Genomic DNA, 19,442 nt, shown 5'->3' with positions numbered 1-19,442 from the left:
AAGTTCATTTAGCTTTTTGAAATTGTGGCTGATACAATAGCTTTGAGCTAAAAAGGAGAAAAAGTTATTAATAATAATAATTAATCTGGCCCTTTAAGTTTTTTGAGCTGGCACAAAAATGCAATATTTTTAATTGAAAATGCCATGTATTAATTTAAAATATATGAATTACTTTGTAGTTTGTATTATTACTATTATTTTACAATTTTTAAATATATATATATGTATGTATATATATATATATATATATATATATATATACACTCACACATTCACTGGCCATTTTTTAGGTATACCTGTTCAACTGCTTGTTAAGGCACATATCTAATCAGCCAATCACATGGCAGTCTCTCATTGCATTTAGGCATGTAGACATGGTCAAGATGATCTGATGTTCAAGATGGGCATCAAAATAAGAAAAAATTGGTGATAATAAGTAACTTCTCTGTGGCATGATTGTTGGTGCCAGATAGACTGGTCTGAGTATTTCAGAAACTGCTAATCTATGGGATTTTCACACACAACCATCTCTAGGATTAACAGTGAATGGTCTGAAAATGAGAAAATATCCAGTGAGCGGCAGTTCTGAGGGCGGAAATGCCTTGTTTAAGCCAGAGGTCAGAGGAGAATGACTAGACTAGTTTGCGCTGATCAAGGCAACTGTAACGATGTTCATAAATATGCATATACCCTAAAAAGGAAAAAAAAAACAAAAAAAAAACAACTCTGATTCATGAGCATAGAGCAAAAGATAAAAGCAAAACATATTTTCTGAAAACGCATCACATTTTACCTTTGAGATAAATTGTAACCACATGGTATCCTAAATTCTGTGGACTGGCAATACTATGACACACGTACTTGCACATTTTACACAGGCATACATGTAGTCGCGCACACACAAATACAAACAGGCTCAGGTTCACACCAAAAGCTCTTGTCTTGGGAATGCACTCTGAATCTGTCACTATGCTTTAGTTATTATTTCATCCAGATAAATGGTTCAAATGTAACAGAGTGCAGCATGCATGCAAGGCATGCAACCGGTAACACAGCTGGATGTTTGACGGGCCCTCCTCTTTTTCTCTCTTCAAACTTTTACCATTATGCTTGTTTGCAGACTCTAGACAGGCTTTAACATGGTTGTTTTGAGTAATGGCTTCTCTTGTATCACTCTCACATACAGACCAGTGTTACTGTATACTGAACTCTTGATATGTAACAGTCGGCACCTTCAGTATATTCTCAGCATGTCATTTGTGGTAGTTATATTAATAGTTTACATTAACCAGTTTCTCCTTGAAATCTCCACCCCCTTTGAGTGAATAGTATCCAGCTGCAGAGCCCCAGCGCCATACATCACTTTCAGGACAGCAGCACCACGTCAGCAGTCTCAGACCGGTCGCTAGGGTGGAGCTTAGAGTGAAGTTAGGTTTAGTGGTGGGGGCAGGTTAGGCAATTGTCAGCTTTGCCCTAACTTCCAAGCGATGTAGTCGCATATGGCTCTGCAGTTGGACGTATAGCACAAGAGCGACATCTGATTCGTAAAGAGACGATTCTTCTCGTTTAATTATTTCGCAAATCACACTGAGTGATTAATTCGCAAATCAGACTGATCCGCTTATTAGGCCGCTTTTCTCAAGTCAACAACTCACTGATTCAATGATCTAGTCAGAGTGATTCTTCATGTCTCAAAGGCCCTGTCCCAAAGCCCTAAGCCCTCGCGATCTTCCTATGAGTCAACACATTTATGACGTGATACCACTTTGAAATTTACTGCTGAAACCACAGGCATGCAGGCTTGGCAATAGTGCGCATCGAGGGCGCATGTTGGCCGCAAAGGTGGTGTTTGCGAGCACCCCTCTGAAAACTAAAATGGTTAATGGACTACATTTTTATAGCACTTTCACAGACCCAATGGCCACCAAAGCGCTTTACATATTGTCTCACATTCACGGCAGTGTCAGCCATGCAAGGTACCATCCAGCTTGTCAGGAGCAGCTGGGGTTAGGTGTCTTGTTTAAACAAGTACTTGGTCCAAACAAGTACAGGCTGCCATATAACCTCGACACCTCAACACGTGATCAGGTGGGACCGGGGATTGAACCACCAACCTTTTGATTTAGACAACCTACATGATCCACTGAGCCACTGCCACCCCACAATTTGACGGTTGGGACACGCCATGGCAGGGTTCCTCAAATCCCATCCTGGAGGGCCAATGACCTGCAGAGTTTTGTTCCAACCCTAATTAAATGCACCTGAACAAGCTTGTCAAGGACTTTCAGAGTTACTTGAAAATTGCAGGGTTTGAGTTTGATCATGGTTTGAACTAAACTCTGTAGGACAGTGGCCTTCCAGGGCTGGATTTGAGGAACCCTGTCCTACAATCTTGTGCACTTAACGTACATGTGCACGTGGTGGACATTGTAAGCTCACAGGACTGCAAGTGCACATGAAGTGTGCCATTTGGGACAGGGCCAAAATGAGCCAAGAACCAGGATACCTTCAGGGTGCGCGCAACTGATGACACGAAAAGTTACTAATGTTAAATTCACGCTTACATACAATTAGAGGGGGTAAAGTTGAATGCGTTTTGGTGTGCTGTCCAGGGGGAGGGCTCCTAGCTCGAACCCAGAGTACTCCCCCTTATGTAAGTAGTTAGGACTAGAAGTGTGGAGAAGGGGTGGTTAATTTCCAATGAACTTTTTTAATAAAACATCATTTAAATTTTTGGTAATTTTAAATCTCACAAATCAGTGTGAGCTGTTTAAGCCTATTGAAAAGCTTGAATGTGGACATAGCAGAATCCATATGAATTAATATGTACTAGATAGGCCATTTTAGGTAAAATATCGCAAATTATTGTCTGTGCATCTCCCCTGCTGCACTAGCAGTTTCAAATAATATAAAACTAGTATGCTTGCACAGCATTCATCTTAAATGTTTACTCGTGCCCCACAAGACATCTGCACATTGTATTTTTACACTATTCGTCACCACATATTTACACAAATTTTTAGAATATTATATGGGAGCCTGTACTTGTTTGGACACTTGAATCATTAGTAAATTAATTGGATATTTTAGTATACTGAGTTATACTATTTAAGTTGTTGATAGTGTTTAATAAAATGTTTTCTTATTTGCAGATCAATGGATATTTTGCATATGTGTCTACATAAATCTTTCTCGGTGCTGTTTAGAATAAATAATAAACACGGTTCATGTCACCTATATGTTTTCTGTTTCATTTTTTAAGGATTTTAAGTCTGTTTATCATATTTTTTTTCTGTTTGTCTTCTGTTCACTTCCGTTGCTATGGTCATTTATTGGGTGTTTCTCAAACAGAAGGCTGTATTCTACAGAAACTGCGCCCTTCGTAGTCCTTCCATTCTTTTTATCAATGCAATACAGTGATTGACAACCTTCTGCGGTCTCCAAGTCTTACATTATTGTCAGTTTAGTGTTACTGATTAATTTACAGCAAAACAAACGATAACAGATGTTTTCATGTACAAAAAACATATGTTTTTGTCTTACATTTTCATAATAAACTCAGACAAGCTCAATAGATACTTTTTTCCATCAGTTTATTTTCGTGATTTGGAATGTGTGCAAAGGAATTAAAGCCACACTGCGGAACTTTTGGCCACTAGATGGTCCTCGACCTGTAATTTTCACGTCTAGCGTCCCTAGAGGCCACAAGCTCCGCAGCATTGTCGCAAAATAAAGTCAACGAACAGTCAACCGGTCAGCCTCCCGTGTCTTTAGATTGTGTGTGCTTGTGCTTTTACTGTCTATGGTGCTTGCAGTGTATGAGGCGGGCCGATTTCCTTATAGCAGTCAGCTGAGAGAGAGCGAGCGGGGTGATCCCTGTGGGGATTATCATGTCTGTGAGTGAATGTGGGCGTGGGACAGTGGCACATTCACTGCACTGAAAACACCGTCGGCCAGAGCGGACTGTAACGTTATGTGTGTTGGTTTATTTTTACAGAAACCGTGGGACATGTGGTGTGTAACGTTAGTGTTTGTGGGTACTAGTCGTGGGCACGTTCACTACATTTAATGTAACGTTATATTTGACACGAGCCGATTTTATTAGTGCGAGCCCTGCACTAAGGCGGGCTGTAGAAATGAACACTGGGCTGTGGGCATTTTATTACACTCATAACACCATCGGCTGTGGCCGGAATACCAGAAAATACTACACTGCGTATATGAATTTATCTGGGTTACCTTAGAAACGGCATTTGTGTGCAGGCAAGCGTTCGCATCGGTCGAGCACCCCTCCTCCTTTAGCTCACGCCAGTGAGCGAAGCGAAAGCTAGACCAATGTGTTAATCTTCATCCTGGCTTTTAATTTGTCACTCTCCCCTTTTCTTTTTTAGTTTCCTCTGATAAAACCGTTGCCTTCTTCATTGTAGCTGTTGTTCGGCATGACGAAAACATACGGACGGCAATCAAACGCGAGTTGAGCACTAACGTTAGATTCTGAGGAAGTTGTGGGTGGTGGGGGAAGTGACGTATGCCGTAAAGCGGTCAAATTTTGTAGTTCTTTTTGTGCTCGGGTTCCTACCCGAAACCCGAAGTTACAAAGTGCAAGTAAAAGCGATACAGACACCTTCAGGAGACGGCAGATGCATCGTTCAACCTATTGTAACTCGATCTACCATCTCAATGGGTTTTGGTAATATATTATTAAGGTTGAAGAGTTCCACAGTGTGGCTTTAAGGCCGCAAAGGATATGTCCAATGCATCCTTCAAAACAGGCCGGATGAAGGACGTGTATTGGGGTATTTGTACTCACGTACTTGATCTGTGTAAAGCACGCTGACACATTTCAAGGTAGCAGGACCACAGTAAGTACTACAAATTTAAATGAGTGAGTTGTTTTTATTTTTCCTTTTATCAAAAGGAACATGAGTTAAAGACTGATATTATTATTCTGTCTAATTTCTCAGACCCCATTTATGATCAATTCAAACAGGAAGTTCTGTTCATTTTAAGCCATGTTTTCAAGACTTTCTGTACAGTAGTTGCAAAGCGAACACTCAAATGTTGTGTCAAGATAAAGTGTGAACTCTTGGTCCTGTTTTAAGATGAGTTTTGGTTGATCAGATCACAAGCAGACGAGGGAGACACATTCCAATTTATCAGTCTCTTTTGTCCACTTTCAACCACTACTGTCCTGATTTCTTTGAGGCGAGGGACTATAGACAAGTAAATGTATGGATTTTTTTGAGATCTTTCAATCTAATGGACAAAATCAACAAATGAATGTTCATTTGTGTAATTTACAAATGAACAAGTACGGAGAAAGGGTATTAAGTTGTATTAGGTCAGGGATGCAATCCTTCTCCTGGAGGGCAAATGTACTTCAGAGTTTAGGTCTAAACTGCCACAAACACATTTTCCTGGAAGTTTCTAGTTAATTCTGAAGACCTTATTAGCTGAAACAGGTTAATTTAATTAGGATTTTAGGTAAAATCTGCAGGAAAGTGACCCTTCAGTTGTGGGCCCTCCTGTATAGACGCTTTCATCAGTAACAACATAAACAAACGGTACTGTGCATGTACATTACTCTGGCCCAAACTTAACTTCTGGCAGACTTCTGCAGACAATTCATAACAAGTAAATAACCTTAGTATTAGCTGGTATTTCTTGCCATTTAAAGAAAATAAATGTTACTTGGCCAAACTGAAATGTGACTGTCAGGGATCAGAGGACACAGATTGGTGAGTTGAACAGGTTTATTGCAAATGTGAACAATGGAGAATGGCAGGTGAGTAAATGGGTTGAAGAGTATTGAAGGTATCTGGAAACAGTCTGTAATTAGAGTCTCTTATCTGGTGCAGGATGAATGGGATCGGTTGGCTGATGGCAGATGGAACACTGAAGAACGGGAACAGGACTGGATAGCAGGAAGACGAAGGATCTGAAGACGGACTGGAATCAGGTAGGTAACGGGTAAGTAGGTTTTGCCAATGGTGGGAGTCTGAGGTCGGTAGTGTCGACGAGACCAGACAACTGAGGAAGTGCATGGGTGAGTCCTTTATGGTGCTAATGAATGAGACGGGGATTGGGTACACAGGAAAAATAGCAGAGTAGTTTTTCCAGAGTAATTATTTTTTTCCTCAAAAAGAGTTGTTTTTTATCTATTTTGAGTGAACAGAGTAAAATGTGTCCATAGAGTGGGAGCAAAATTATAGAGTAACTGTGACTCCTCCCCAAAATCTTCTGCTCCCTAAGTTTCGTTTGTCAGCCATTACTGTTCTACACGTCCATCGCGATCGCGGTCTGCATTTGGATTTGGAAGAGATCGTTGTGCTACTGCTGGATTTAAAAGTAAGTAGAATTCCAAAGTTTTAGTACCCATTTTCATAAAAATCGCCTCTGTTTTGAGCTCAGATCAATTTCGCGGTTTTTGAACATTACAGAGATAGCTTTCTCATGTTAACTTGATGTGAAGTTTAACGTGACCGTTAAGTTAGTGCTCGACAAGAAAATCACTAACGTTAACGTTAATCACTTGTTTGTTAAATGCAGTTGTACAGCCAAAATGCTAAGCCTATGTTAGTTAACTGGGAAGGCGAACACATAAGGATCACATTTTAAACTGGGCTCAAGATTGAACTAATGGGATAAATTAACTTATTTTTGTAATCACCCCAAACGCAAACAACGTTAGATGACATAATTTATAGCTTAAGTAAACGTTAACACTAGTGAAACTAGCTAGCTGCATACTTATGTGTGTCCACTGTCCAGTAAGTTATACGTTATAACGTTAATATTGTGACGAGCGGCTCGAGTTGTGCGCCACATGTACTTGACTCTGTAAAGAGTTAAGTTAACGTTAGCCTTAATGATGGAGGCCATTTTGATGTGGTCATTTTGAGTGTTAACTTAACAATGCGTTAAATATTTGTTCATGATGAACAACTTACACATGAACAAATGATTAATGCATTATTAACGCTCTAGTAGAAAATATTAACTAACGAATTCTGATTAATAAATAGTGAGTAATAGCGCTCAGAATGTGGTAGTTCACTATTAGCTAATCAGTAACTTTTTCATACCTCCCATAGGATTACTAATAAATAACTACTACTGCTTGCAGGTTCATAATTAACGTGAATAATGCATAATGTATAAAATATTGTAATGTTGGTAACCCACTGATTATGACTCAAGTATTACCAAATAGTTCATAGGGAACTACCTATTATTTGGAACAGTATTCTAAAGTTAAAAGCATGATAACTTCCTTGTAATGAATGACTAAAGTCATTGTAAGCTTTTGATATAATCAGGGCTTCATCTGACTGTGAGTGTTAACGCCTTAACTGTCTTTTTGGTCCCTCCAGAATGCAAACCAACAACGTTGTGAGACTGAGAGTGAAGTTCAAAGACACCAAGAAAGATATTTTTTCTCCAACACCTTTTACATTTCAAGAATATGCAAAGGGAATCATCTCCCTATTCCCATACTTGGCAGAATGGGTCACCCAGGAGCAAGCTTGGTTATGTACGTAGCTGTTGCCTCTCAATATTTTTGATTTACAGGAGGATGATATACTCTGTATACTGCAGAGTAAAGATTATCTACATTATTATTCATATGGTATTTATTTCTTTAATTGTGTAATGTATAACTACTAGGTCTGTGTATTGTTCTGGTCATAGGAGCATTATTACAATCCAGAAGATGGAAGTGGATATCTGGCATGGAGAATAAAAACCCTGCAGAAAGAAGCATCAGAGGGACGGATGAAACGGCAACCACAAACAGGTGTGAGATTTGATGTTTAGTCTGCTTTTATTAGCTTGAACGGAATGATTAATAAACTTTTGTAACTTTTTTATTGACCATACAACTTGGTTATTTTACGCATCTGTCTTTGAAGTATTATTTTGTTCCAGATTGGTCAGTCATTAAGTCATAATGTAAATAAGGTCGAGAGTAACATAGTATCTTTTCAAAATATAATTGCTGTTCTCAGGGATGGGCACCAATTAATCGCGAATTCGCGATTAATCGCATCCAAAATAAAAGATTGTGTTTACATAATATATGTGTGTGTAGTGTGTATAATTAATTTATAAATATAAATACCCACACATGTATGTGTATATTTAAGAAGAATGTGTTATTAATATATCAAATATTTATATATAATATTAATTATGTGTAAATATATATAAAGTATATAAATGCAAATATTTCTTAAATATATACATGCATGTGTGTATATTTATATATACAAATTAATTATACACACTACACACACATATATTATATAATTTTATTTTGGATGCGATTAATCGTTGCCCATCCCTACATGTTGGGCAAATTTAATAGTCTGGGATACTCTCACTCTGGGATTATCCCACTCTGGGATACTGTATGTTTTCTATGTTTTTTCCTGTCATCTAGTTCTGGTATAAATGTGTTGTGCTTTTGAAAGAAAAGGAACAAAATATTTTGTTTTCATATTGTCTTAAATACTTTCAGGTGGGCCAACTACTGACAGGGATCCCTTCAAAGCCGCGAGGCCTCAAACAGACTAGTGAGCTCCAAGACGTTATCCAAAATGCTGAAGGTAACTATTGTGCTATAACTTAAATTATTTAATTGGAAGTTATGCATTTATGACAGCATAGCTTTATTCAGATCTATAGAGTTTACTCTATACTTTACCCATTAGACATGCTTGATTCATATGCAACACAGACTTGCAATGGGTAAACTGTCAGAATGAAAATCACATGTTTCTCTAACATTTCTACCCTGATCTTCTCTCAAAGACCTAGTAGAGGAGTTTACAGATTTACAGTTTGAAATGGCTTTCATATTGGTCTCTGAACAACAAAACTATGGTTGAATGGTTGAGATGTAGTATATAAAGTTTAACTCTTTGACCTCATTTCAATATCTGTAAAAACGATATAAACACTGTTCGTTTTCTCAAACAAACCGCTCGTTTCGTGTCTTAGGCCATCAATGTGTACTTACATTTACGAGTCATTCAATCATGTTTAATTTGGACTTCTCTGTGCATGCTCTTTGAGGTGGTGACCATAGACCTCCATTATATGACTGACAGACAAGAACGGTTTGACTGAAAAATGTCAAAATTGAAAATACTGTGGAAACAAAGACACCTACATCTTGGATGCCCTTGAGGTAAGCTAAAACATATTAAAAATTAATTTCAAAGTGAACTATCCCTATAATACTTATTCTGTGTGCAGTATAAACTAAAGTACTTGAGTGGTTAAAGTATACTGACACATCATCCAAGTGAAGTTAAGTCTACGTAAAACTAGTTCAACTGAGTATGTTCATCCCCTTCTACCTAAAAAACTAAAACAAATGTGTTTATTTTGTTTTCCTTGTCTTCAGGTTGGGACAGCGTCAGCCGGGAAAGATCTCAGCGAGAAAAGCGTGATTCTTGTGAAATTCATCAAGGTGAAGCAACTGATGAAGTAGATAAAATGACACTAGTTCATATGAAGTGTTCAGATGCAAAAGCCTCTAAGTGCCATTTGAAATTTTCTTCTAGAATGATCATTTTTATCAAGCCTGTATATTTAAGTTCAGTAATTTCACTTAAATGGCAATGAAGATTACCTATTGATTGTTATTTAAGTGAAATTACTGAACTTAAATATACAAGATTGATAAAAATGATCATTCTAGGAGAAAATTTCAAATGGCATTTAGAGGCTTTTGCATCTGAACTCTTCATATGTTGTGTTACTGTGTGACCTTGAACTTGCTTATTTCTCAGACAGGTTCTTATAGATCACCTACCATCCAAATTGTTGTTCTTGTGCTATTCTTTTCTGCTTAGTACAGTAACAATCTGTTGAAACTATGTAATAAAGACACTTTGGGGGAAGACACAATTTTATCACAATTTTCGATTATTTTATTATTATTGTTAATTTTTATTTTATTTTTTTGATCACAAGTGAATTGAGTGTAAGTGCAACATTGTTTAAACAGGTGCTTGAAAAATAAAATTGAGATATATGAGTATAAAGTTGTTGATTTTTTTTTTTTCAGACAAAGCAAGTTCCCTATCGAGGGCGATGCGTCACTGTTACGCTTTTGGGAACGCCTCCAGCGTGACTGCGTCTGAAGCATCTATGTCAACTAGTCCAATAGGAAACATGACCGTCATGGGCGGATGACGTCATGACCAGGAAATGATAAAAGAGCACCCGGTGCAAACCGGCATTAGCTTCTGTTGCCTCAGCAAGCGATCTGTGTCTCTGTCTGTCTTATTTACTGTTGTCTGTGATTATTATTGGAAACGGAATTATGGCGAAACAAATGTTCAGGCTTTGTGCTTCTCCCTGCCCGCGCTATTTAACGGGTGGGGATACTCACGAGCTTTGTGTCATTTGTTTGGGAGTGGAGCATGCGGTGTCAGCCTTCGAGGAGGCTGACTGCCAACACTGCGAGAATCTCTCGCTCCGCATGCTTCGCTCCCGCCTGGCGCTGTTTGATGAGAGCGGCCAGGCTCGCAATCCTCAGGGTGCAGGACCCGCGTCTGCCGAGGCAGCGCGGAGAATGCATTCCTGGGGATCGCAAAAGGATCTTTCAGAGGGGTTGGAGACGGGTCCTTTGGCCTTATCGCCTTCCTTTTCTGAACGATCCAGTGCTCTCGCTCCGGTGTCAGAAGCCCGCGCTGCGGTTCCTTCTGCCCGGGGAGAGAGCCCGATGCTTCAGTGCTCTAGCTCCGAGGAGGTAGATGTACTGAGCATCGACAGTTTAAGCACACACACGGGAGAAAAAGACTCGCCATCTGTTTCTCCCGCATATGATGAGTTGGTGGAAGTGATTACTAGAGCGGTTGAAAAATTACATATTGATTGGCCAGCTGTAAGAGAGGACGCGTGTCCTAAAAGCAAACTCGACGAGCGTTTTCTTTCATCTAGTGTTCACTTCCACCACGAGGCCTTCCATTCTTTCCCGATTTACATAATGAGATATCAAGAACATGGAATAAGCCGTACTCTGCACGTGTTTTCAGCCCTCAAGTTCATATTTATTCGGGTATAAGGGGGCTGAAAGAGTACGGCTATGAGGCGATGCCCCGGGCTGAACAGACGCTCGCGAGCTATCTGTCACCCGGTTCGGTATCGTCTCTGAAGGCCTCAGCTTTACCCACTAAACCATTAAAAACAACATCTACGTTAGTGGGCAAAGCCTATACGGCAGCAGGTCAGGCTGGTGCATGCCTCCATTCTATGGCTATATTACAGGCATACCAGGCTGAGCTGCTGGGGGATTTGGATAAAAGTGAGGGAGTTGGACCCGATGAAATTAGAGAACTTCGTCGGGCCACAGATTTGTCTCTCAGGGCTACTAAGGAGACCGCTAGAGCAATTGGGCGGTCTATGGCAGCCCTGGTGGCCACTGAGAGACATCTGTGGTTGAATCTGACTGATTTAAAGGACCGAGATCGTTCCTTTCTTTTAGATGCCCCGGTTAATCCTGATGGTCTCTTCGGCGACGCTGTTGATGAGGTCGTCGAGAGATTTCAGGAAGCTAAAAAACAGTCAGAGGCATTTAAAAAATTTCTCCCTCGCCGTGTCCGACCCCCTGGGGCTGCTGGGCTTGAGCAGCCCCAGCCGTCAAGCTCATCATATCGTGCGCAACAAAAAGAGAGTGTTGCGTCTCGTGCACCTCCACAAAAACACTGGAGGCAGACGAAACACTCTCAGCCAAAGCCTTCGAAGCCGAAGCCGGATCTGAGGACCGTTCTTCAGGCTAAGAAGGCTTCGGCGCAAAAGAAAAGGTCCTGACGCCACGGGTGTCAGACCAGTGAGGACTGCCCCAACCGAAGTGAACCGGTGTACACCTCAGTATACGGTGCCCGGTTCATTTCGGGGTCCTCCGGGGACAATTCTGCCCACCCCGCCACCCTTGGTGCTTCGGGGCGCAGTGGTCGCCAGAGAACGTCTGGCGCAACGTCGACTCGACGTTGCGTCGGACGGGAACCTTCTGAGGGGGGTTCAAAAACAGTCAGTCCGGTTGGTGTCTGCCGTTATGTTCCAGGCCCCCGGGCTGGGTGTTTTAAATACATCAGAGGCCAGCCTCGAGGGGCTGGTTCCCCTAGTAGAATTTCTGACAGAATGGAGGAATCTGCCAAATATTTCTCGTTGGGTCCTGCAGATGATAGAGAGAGGATACAGAATCCAGTTCGGTTCTCGTCCTCCACGTTTCAACGGGGTGCTGCCCACGTTGGTACACCCCGAGCAGGCTCTGGTGATGGAGCAAGAAGTGAAGGCTTTATTAGCGAAAGAAGCTATAGAGCAGGTGTATCCACCCGACAGGGAATCGGGTTTTTATAGCCGCTATTTCGTTGTTCCAAAAAAGGATGGAGGGTTGCGTCCCATTTTAGATCTTCGTCTATTGAATCGTTCAGTTCAGAAACTCAAGTTCAAGATGCTGACACTCAAGCAGATTGTGACTCAAATCAGATCCGAGGACTGGTTCGTCACGATAGATTTGAAAGATGCATACTTCCATATCTCCATCCTCCCTCAGCACAGGAGGTTCCTGAGGTTTTCTTTCGGGGGCAAAGAATACCAATATCGGGTACTTCCATTCGGTCTGGCTTTATCACCCCGCACGTTCACGAAGTGCGTAGATGCAGCTCTGGCCCCGCTCAGGCTGCAGGGCATACGCATTCTGAACTACATAGACGACTGGCTGATTCTAGCAGAGTCAGAACAGTTAGCGGTTCGGCACCGAGGTGTCGTTCTCGCACATATGCAGAAATTGGGGTTGAGGCTCAACGCCAAGAAGAGTGTGCTTTCTCCAGTACAGAGAACCACTTTTCTTGGTGTGGTATGGGATTCAGTCACGATGCGAGCCACGCTGTCGCCCGCTCGTGTAGCTGCTATCCTTTCCGCCACAAAGGAGCTAAAGCTAGGCCAGTCACGCACTGTGAAACAGTTCGAGAGACTGTTAGGTCTCTTGGCAGCAGCGTCCAACGTGATTCCTTTTGGCCTGTTGTATATGAGACCTCTGCAGTGGTGGCTCAGGACCAGAGGGTTCTCCCCGAGGGGGAACCCACTTCGTATGATCAAGATCACGCGGCGGTGTCTCCAAGCCTTGATTATATGGAGGAAACACTGGTTCCTGTCCCAGGGTCCGGTGTTGGGAGCTCTTTGCCATCGAGTGGCTATCTCGACAGATGCTTCCCTCACCGGCTGGGGAGCGGTAATGGAAGGCCGTTCAGCTCAGGGTCTTTGGAGGAGTCATCATCTCTCCTGGCACATAAATTGCCTGGAGATGATGGCTGTCTTCAAGGCTTTGAGATATTTCCTCCCAGATCTGAGGGGCCATCATATGCTTGTCCGGACAGACAACACATCAGTGGTCTCTTATTTAAATCGACAGGGGGGTCTGCGTTCGCGTCCACTGTGCAAACTGGCGCACCAGATCCTCCTGTGGTCCCTAGGGAAATTGCTCTCACTGAGGGCAGTATACATTCCAGGGGCCCAGAATGTAGGAGCAGACACACTGTCGAGGCAGAGGCTGAGGCCAGGGGAATGGAGGCTCCACCCCGAGGTGGTGGAGCAGATCTGGAGGGTGTATGGCCAGGCGGAAGTGGATCTGTTTGCGTCTCAGCACACGACTCACTGTCCTCTTTGGTTCTCCCTCACTCAACCAGCCCCCCTGGGGCTGGATGCTATGGTTCAGGCATGGCCGAGGCTGCGTCTGTATGCCTTTCCCCCTGTAGCTCTGCTCCCAGGAGTTCTGGAGAGAATCCGCCAGGATGGGATAAGTCTATTGCTAGTAGCACCACGCTGGCCAAGTCGTATTTGGTTTGCGGACCTCATTCATCTTCTCGACAGGCCTCCCCTGGAGTTGCCCATCAGGAGAGACCTTCTGTCTCAGGCAGGGGGCACGATATTTCACCGCCAGCCAGAGATTTGGAAACTATGGGTGTGGCCTCTGAGGGGGCCCAACTCATGAGTAGTGGTTTGTCAGCGGAAGTGGCTGAGACCATTTTAAGCTCCAGAGCTCCGGCTACGAGGAAACTTTACGCACTTAAATGGAAAGTGTTTACTTCCTGGTGTCGCCAACGCCAGTGGGACCCGATTAATTGTTCAGTCAACACAGTTCTCGAGTTTCTACAAGAGCGTTTCTCGTCAGGTCTATGTCCTTCCACGCTCAAGGTTTACGTGGCAGCCATTGCGGCTTTCCATGCCCTAGTGGGGGGTACTTCCCTCGGTCGAGACCCCTTGATTACACGTTTCCTCCGTGGCACACTGAGGCTGAGGCCTGCAACTCGTACTAGGGTGCCGGCTTGGGATCTGGCTACTGTTCTTGAAGGCTTATCTGGGGTTATCTTTGAGCCCCTGGATTCGGTTTCAGAGAAATTTCTCACTTTTAAAACAGTGTTTCTGTTAGCTATTTCATCCCTTAAGAGAGTCGGTGACCTTCAGGCCCTTTCGGTTTCCCCTACATGCCTTGAATTTGCACCAGGGATGGTCAAGGCATTCTTATACCCTAAACAAGGCTATGTGCCTAAGGTGCCCACCATGATTCCGAGGCCTATTGTGCTACAGGCTTTTTGTCCTCCACCGTTTTCTTCTCCGGACCAGGAAAGATTGAACCTTTTATGCCCAGTGAGAGCACTGGACAATTATGTGCATCGGACTTCTGCTTTTAGGAGATCTGATCAGTTATTTGTCTGCTTTGGATCTCCCAAGAGGGGTCTTCCTGCTTCAAAGCAGACAGTTAGCAAGTGGATAGTTGAGGCTATTTCTCTGGCTTATGAGTCTTCTGGCCTGCCTTGCCCTTTGGCGGTCAGGGCCCATTCTACTAGGAGTGTGGCGGCTTCTAAAGCTCTCTTATCTGGAGTCTCTCTACAAGATGTTTGTGATGCGGCGGGTTGGTCCTCTCCTCTCACATTTGTCAGGTTTTATAGCCTGGACCTGGAGGCTGCCCCAGGTTCACATGTGCTTAATAATGCTTAGGGTGGTGTGACAACAGGCTGACACTCAGGCATTTGAAAGTCTGGCGATTTGGGTATTCTCGTTCCCAAAAGCGTAACAGTGACGCATCGCGAGTTCCCTCGATAGGGAACGTCTCAGGTTACGTCTGTAACCATAGTTCCCTGAGAAGGGAACGAGACGATGCGTCACCCTGCCATACTTCCTGCATCCCTGTATCGGCTTGCTTCGGCAATTTCTGAAGCTAATGCCGGTTTGCACCGGGTGCTCTTTTATCATTTCCTGGTCATGACGTCATCCGCCCATGACGGTCATGTTTCCTATTGGACTAGTTGACATAGATGCTTCAGACGCAGTCACGCTGGAGGCGTTCCCAAAAGCGTAACAGTGACGCATCGTCTCGTTCCCTTCTCAGGGAACTATGGTTACAGACGTAACCTGAGACGTTTTTCATTTATATGTTCACGACTTTTTGAGGGTAAAACATGAATGGTGCAATTCAGAAAAATAATTTACTCTTTATAGTTTACTCATAATTGATAATAAACAACTCAGGAGGGAAAGTAAATTGTGGCAGAGTAAATTTAAAGTTCCCCTGAACAGAGTTAAAAAGTAGCAGAGTAATTTTCTTGTAGCTCTAAACTGAGTAAAATAGCATGAGAGTTGATTTTAAAAAACACTAAATAGAGTTAAATATCGTAGGAAAGAGTAAAATTGTATCACTAAATTGAGTATAATTAACTCTGGAAAAGCTGCTCTATCAAAAGAGTAACTTTTACTCTTTTTTTAGAGAGGGACCAAATGTTATCTGGAATAGAGTAAAATTGAGTAAATTTTACTCTGACAAATTTACTGTGTACAGGTGGCGGTGACAGGAGATGGTGATTAGTAATCCGGGGATGCCGATCAGGTGGGCGGAGTGATGGAATCTGACACTGAAGCAGATGTATCTGTGACAGTGACAGTACCAGACCCGTTGAACAAAAATGGAGACAAGATCTAGCTATGTAACTGATTTACCACAGGGTTAAAAAACTGTGGCGAGCGTGGTGACGGGGTTTTATAAGGTTAACATAGCTCTCCTTATTAGCTAGGCTTCTTACATGCTTGCTAATAACCTTATTTTCAAGGTGGGTCTCCATATTGGCAGCATGTTGGATGGATCTGTGCAGCGTTGTTTATGATACTAATCATTCAATACACAGACTGGTCCACTGTCAATGTGTTTGCGAAAGAGAGAGAGAGAGAGAGGGAGGGAGTGTGCGAATATGCGCTGCATGCAACTCTGCAGTCAAATAGCTACAACTTTTCTCATCTTAAATTGTTAAAAACACAGAAAACAATATGTGGTTACACTTTATTTCAATACCCAGACAGCAAACTGACATTGAATCAACGTGGAAATGACATCTCTCATGACATTGAAACAACGTCGATTTTGCTCATCGAATTAACGTTGAACCAACGTCAGACGCGGCATTCTTCAAAGCTAAATGAAAATCGAAAATTGGTTTGCTTTCATAACGTTGAAACAACGCGTTGATTTCAAGTTGATTTTGCGTTCGTTTTGAAAGAATGACGCGTCTGACGTTGGTTCAACGTTAATTCGATGAGCAAAACAATGTCAGATCAACGTTGTTTCAATGTCATATTTCCACGTTGATTCAATGTCAGTTTGCTATCTGGGTAGTCACTTTAGACGTTCTACTAATTATAAGTAACTTTTCAACTACATGTCAACTAACTCTCATTAGAGTATTACTATATTATAATAGACTGTCAGTAGACTGTTAGGTTATGGTTAGGTGTTAGGCTTTGGGCTAGGAGAATAAGTTGACTAGTAGTCGCCAAGTTACTTATAGTCAGTTGAATGTCTGTTGGGGGACCAACAAAATAAAGTGTTAGCAGATATTAAGCTGACAGTCTACTAATACTCTAATGACAGTTAGTTGACATGTAGTTGAAAAGTTACTTATAGCTGGTAGAATGTCTAAAGTGGACTATCGAAATAAAGTGTAACCCAATATGTGGCGGTCAGCGCTGATAATGTGGTGGGCTGCCACTAATAAATGTATGGGAAACACTGTACCGGATATCACTCAGATAAACATAGCTATTTTAATACCACTGTCTCCCTCTTTGTTAGGAAACCTTAACATTTTTATTTTTAAAAATAGCGTTTTCTCCCAAGGTCAAGTTGTTAGTAAACACTAATAAACACTTTGGGCCAGCTCATCACCATGGCAACGCGTCTGATGAAAGCGTCTATTAGATAGTCACTATTAAACTGATGTACAATGACTTTTACACAACCAATTTTCTCATTTGATGCGATGAGTGATGTGTGATTCCTGTGCTAGAAGCATCACCAAACCATTTTTTCAAAGCACTTGTCCTGTAGGGTCACGGGAATGCTGGAGCCTATACAAGAATCTCTATCCGTAGGCAGGGAAATTTTTTTTTTCTATCAGCTCCAAAAGGCATTAGCAATAAATAAATTAGGGAATGGTTACAAACAACCTCCACATGTCTGGGTGTCTCAGTGGGCACAGCTAGTTCAATAATCAAGAATTGAGTTACAACAAACTACCCAAACACTTTCTGCACTAACAAGACAGAGACTTGTGGAGGACCAATGAAGGGAAGTTACCAAGAAACACCACCAGTCAACCAAACTGAAAGTTTTAAATATATATTAAAAGAAAGTATTGCGTGGTCTTGCTTAGCTTCTATGGGCCACCATCCTTGAGCTACAGGATGATATTGATGCCCAGTGTCTTGTCTGCCTAATAAAAATGGTCAAATCATATCAGCTCAAAACTAAGCCGAAAAAATCTTTAGAAACCCAGTCATATTTTTGAAAGGTCATGGTTTATTCCCTTATTTTCCCCTGAGATGGGAGAAATAATGATTTAAGGGTTTTACTTCCTGCTTATCATGACCTAAAAATCATCATTTTGCGTCATAAGCAGGAAGTCATATTACATTAAAATCTGTTTAGACTACAAACATTAGCTATTATTCCAGGGTGTGGGATCCACTCACGCTACAGGCCTATTACAGATCAGTGGGTGGGACTTCACTTGCAGAAACTGAATCAATATCCGTCATCTTGTTTGGAAGCTAAGCTAACAAGCGCTGTGGAGATAGTAAGTTATGACAATGACGGAAGAATCTAAACATGATATGGAAGAAGAGGATTTTTAAGTTCTGCTGCTCGAATCCAATGTTCGTGGCTGTCTTTACGAGCCACAGTGCAGCTGAGGCTGATGGAGGAACCGGAGGCGGCTGCCTGACGGTCGAGGAGCCTGGATTGGGTCGAGCTGGGCGAATTGCTGTGCCCGTGCTCTCGCTGCGTGCTATGGCCTACAGACACAGAGTCCGTCTGTTGCAGAAAATTTCAATGATGGCAATTTCTCCTGGAGGAAATCTCTGAATCAAACGTCCATACGGATGTTTGTGTTGTGATAGTTTCGCCTGACAGAAAAACTATCATGCAGTAATTCATCATACAGAAATAAATACAAACGAGGAGTAATTCACTAATGAGTTTGCCAATGTAACGTGAACGGGGTTTGTTGTTGTGGGAAGAAGGAGGCATGAACCGGTGAACATTTAAACATTTTAATAGTAAAATTAACAAATACAAAACGAAAGTATAAGCCAGCAGCCCCACATTGACGACTGCTGTAACGTTACACAACAGAGAAAAAAACAACATAAAATCAGGCCTGTTTCTCTCTCGATCTGCCGTCTCATTTTATGCTTTCGGTCCTCCGTGAGAGACGCGAGACCGGCGCGCGCCTCACAGGTGTCTTTCATTATCACTCACTCTGGTAACAGCTAATGTTAGCCTTGTAGATGGAAGAGTGAATTCTGTTTGCGCTGTTCTGGATTAGTGGGTGTGGCTTGTCGAGCTGTGCAATGCGGTGCATTGTGGGACCTGTAGTCTTTTAATACAAATTCGCCCCTTGGTTATTTTCTGTCTTTTCTCGGTCAAGAGGACACCAAATTAGAAAATTATTTTACATTTTGACTACATATATGATCCACTTTCAATAAAGATTAATGTTGCAATGGGTGAAATGCTCCTTTGATATATGTTAAATATCATTCAGAAGAGAATCCATTAAAGTAAAAAGAAAATGTATTTGCCATTATTACAAGGTGTACTTTTTAATTTTTATGACATCATCGCGGAATTCAGCTTCATCACATATTCTGTCAAATACTCTTTAAAAAACCTTAAAGAGCATATTGCAGGTAAAAAAAAAATCGAAATTTATAGATAATCTTGTATGAAAATACCATATGAAAAGTTAATGCAGGATTTAAAATGTTTTAAAACAACATAAGGACACTAATTTAGAAGATAAAGTGAGCGTTTCTTGGACTGCTAGTAAAAACGGCTTTTTTTCAACATCGCGTCATTTGACGTCATATCAGGGAGC

The 19,442-nt window shown here is 41.9% G+C and overlaps 1 protein-coding gene, 1 long non-coding RNA gene and 1 pseudogene across 5 annotated transcripts in view; 2 read left to right on the top strand and 1 right to left on the bottom strand.

Annotated features, from left to right (window-relative positions):
* mylka (myosin, light chain kinase a) overlaps nucleotides 1-19,442 on the bottom strand; it is a 167,913-nt gene that overhangs the window by 122,621 nt on the left and 25,850 nt on the right. The window lies entirely within an intron of this gene.
* On the top strand, nucleotides 6,090-9,227 carry LOC120459738 (uncharacterized). The gene is made up of 5 exons (XR_016169242.1): nucleotides 6,090-6,348; nucleotides 7,374-7,534; nucleotides 7,693-7,798; nucleotides 8,522-8,609; nucleotides 9,079-9,227. It is a non-coding gene; the product is annotated as an uncharacterized LOC120459738 (long non-coding RNA).
* Nucleotides 10,237-11,364, top strand: LOC148978269 (uncharacterized; annotated as a pseudogene).

This window comes from Pimephales promelas, chromosome 7 (assembly GCF_988280905.1).
Source record: "Pimephales promelas chromosome 7, fPimPro1.hap1.1, whole genome shotgun sequence".
Classification (NCBI taxonomy): Eukaryota; Metazoa; Chordata; class Actinopteri; order Cypriniformes; family Leuciscidae; genus Pimephales; species Pimephales promelas.
The sequence above is the reverse complement of the archived record's forward strand: the minus strand, read 5'-3'. Positions and strand labels throughout refer to the sequence as shown.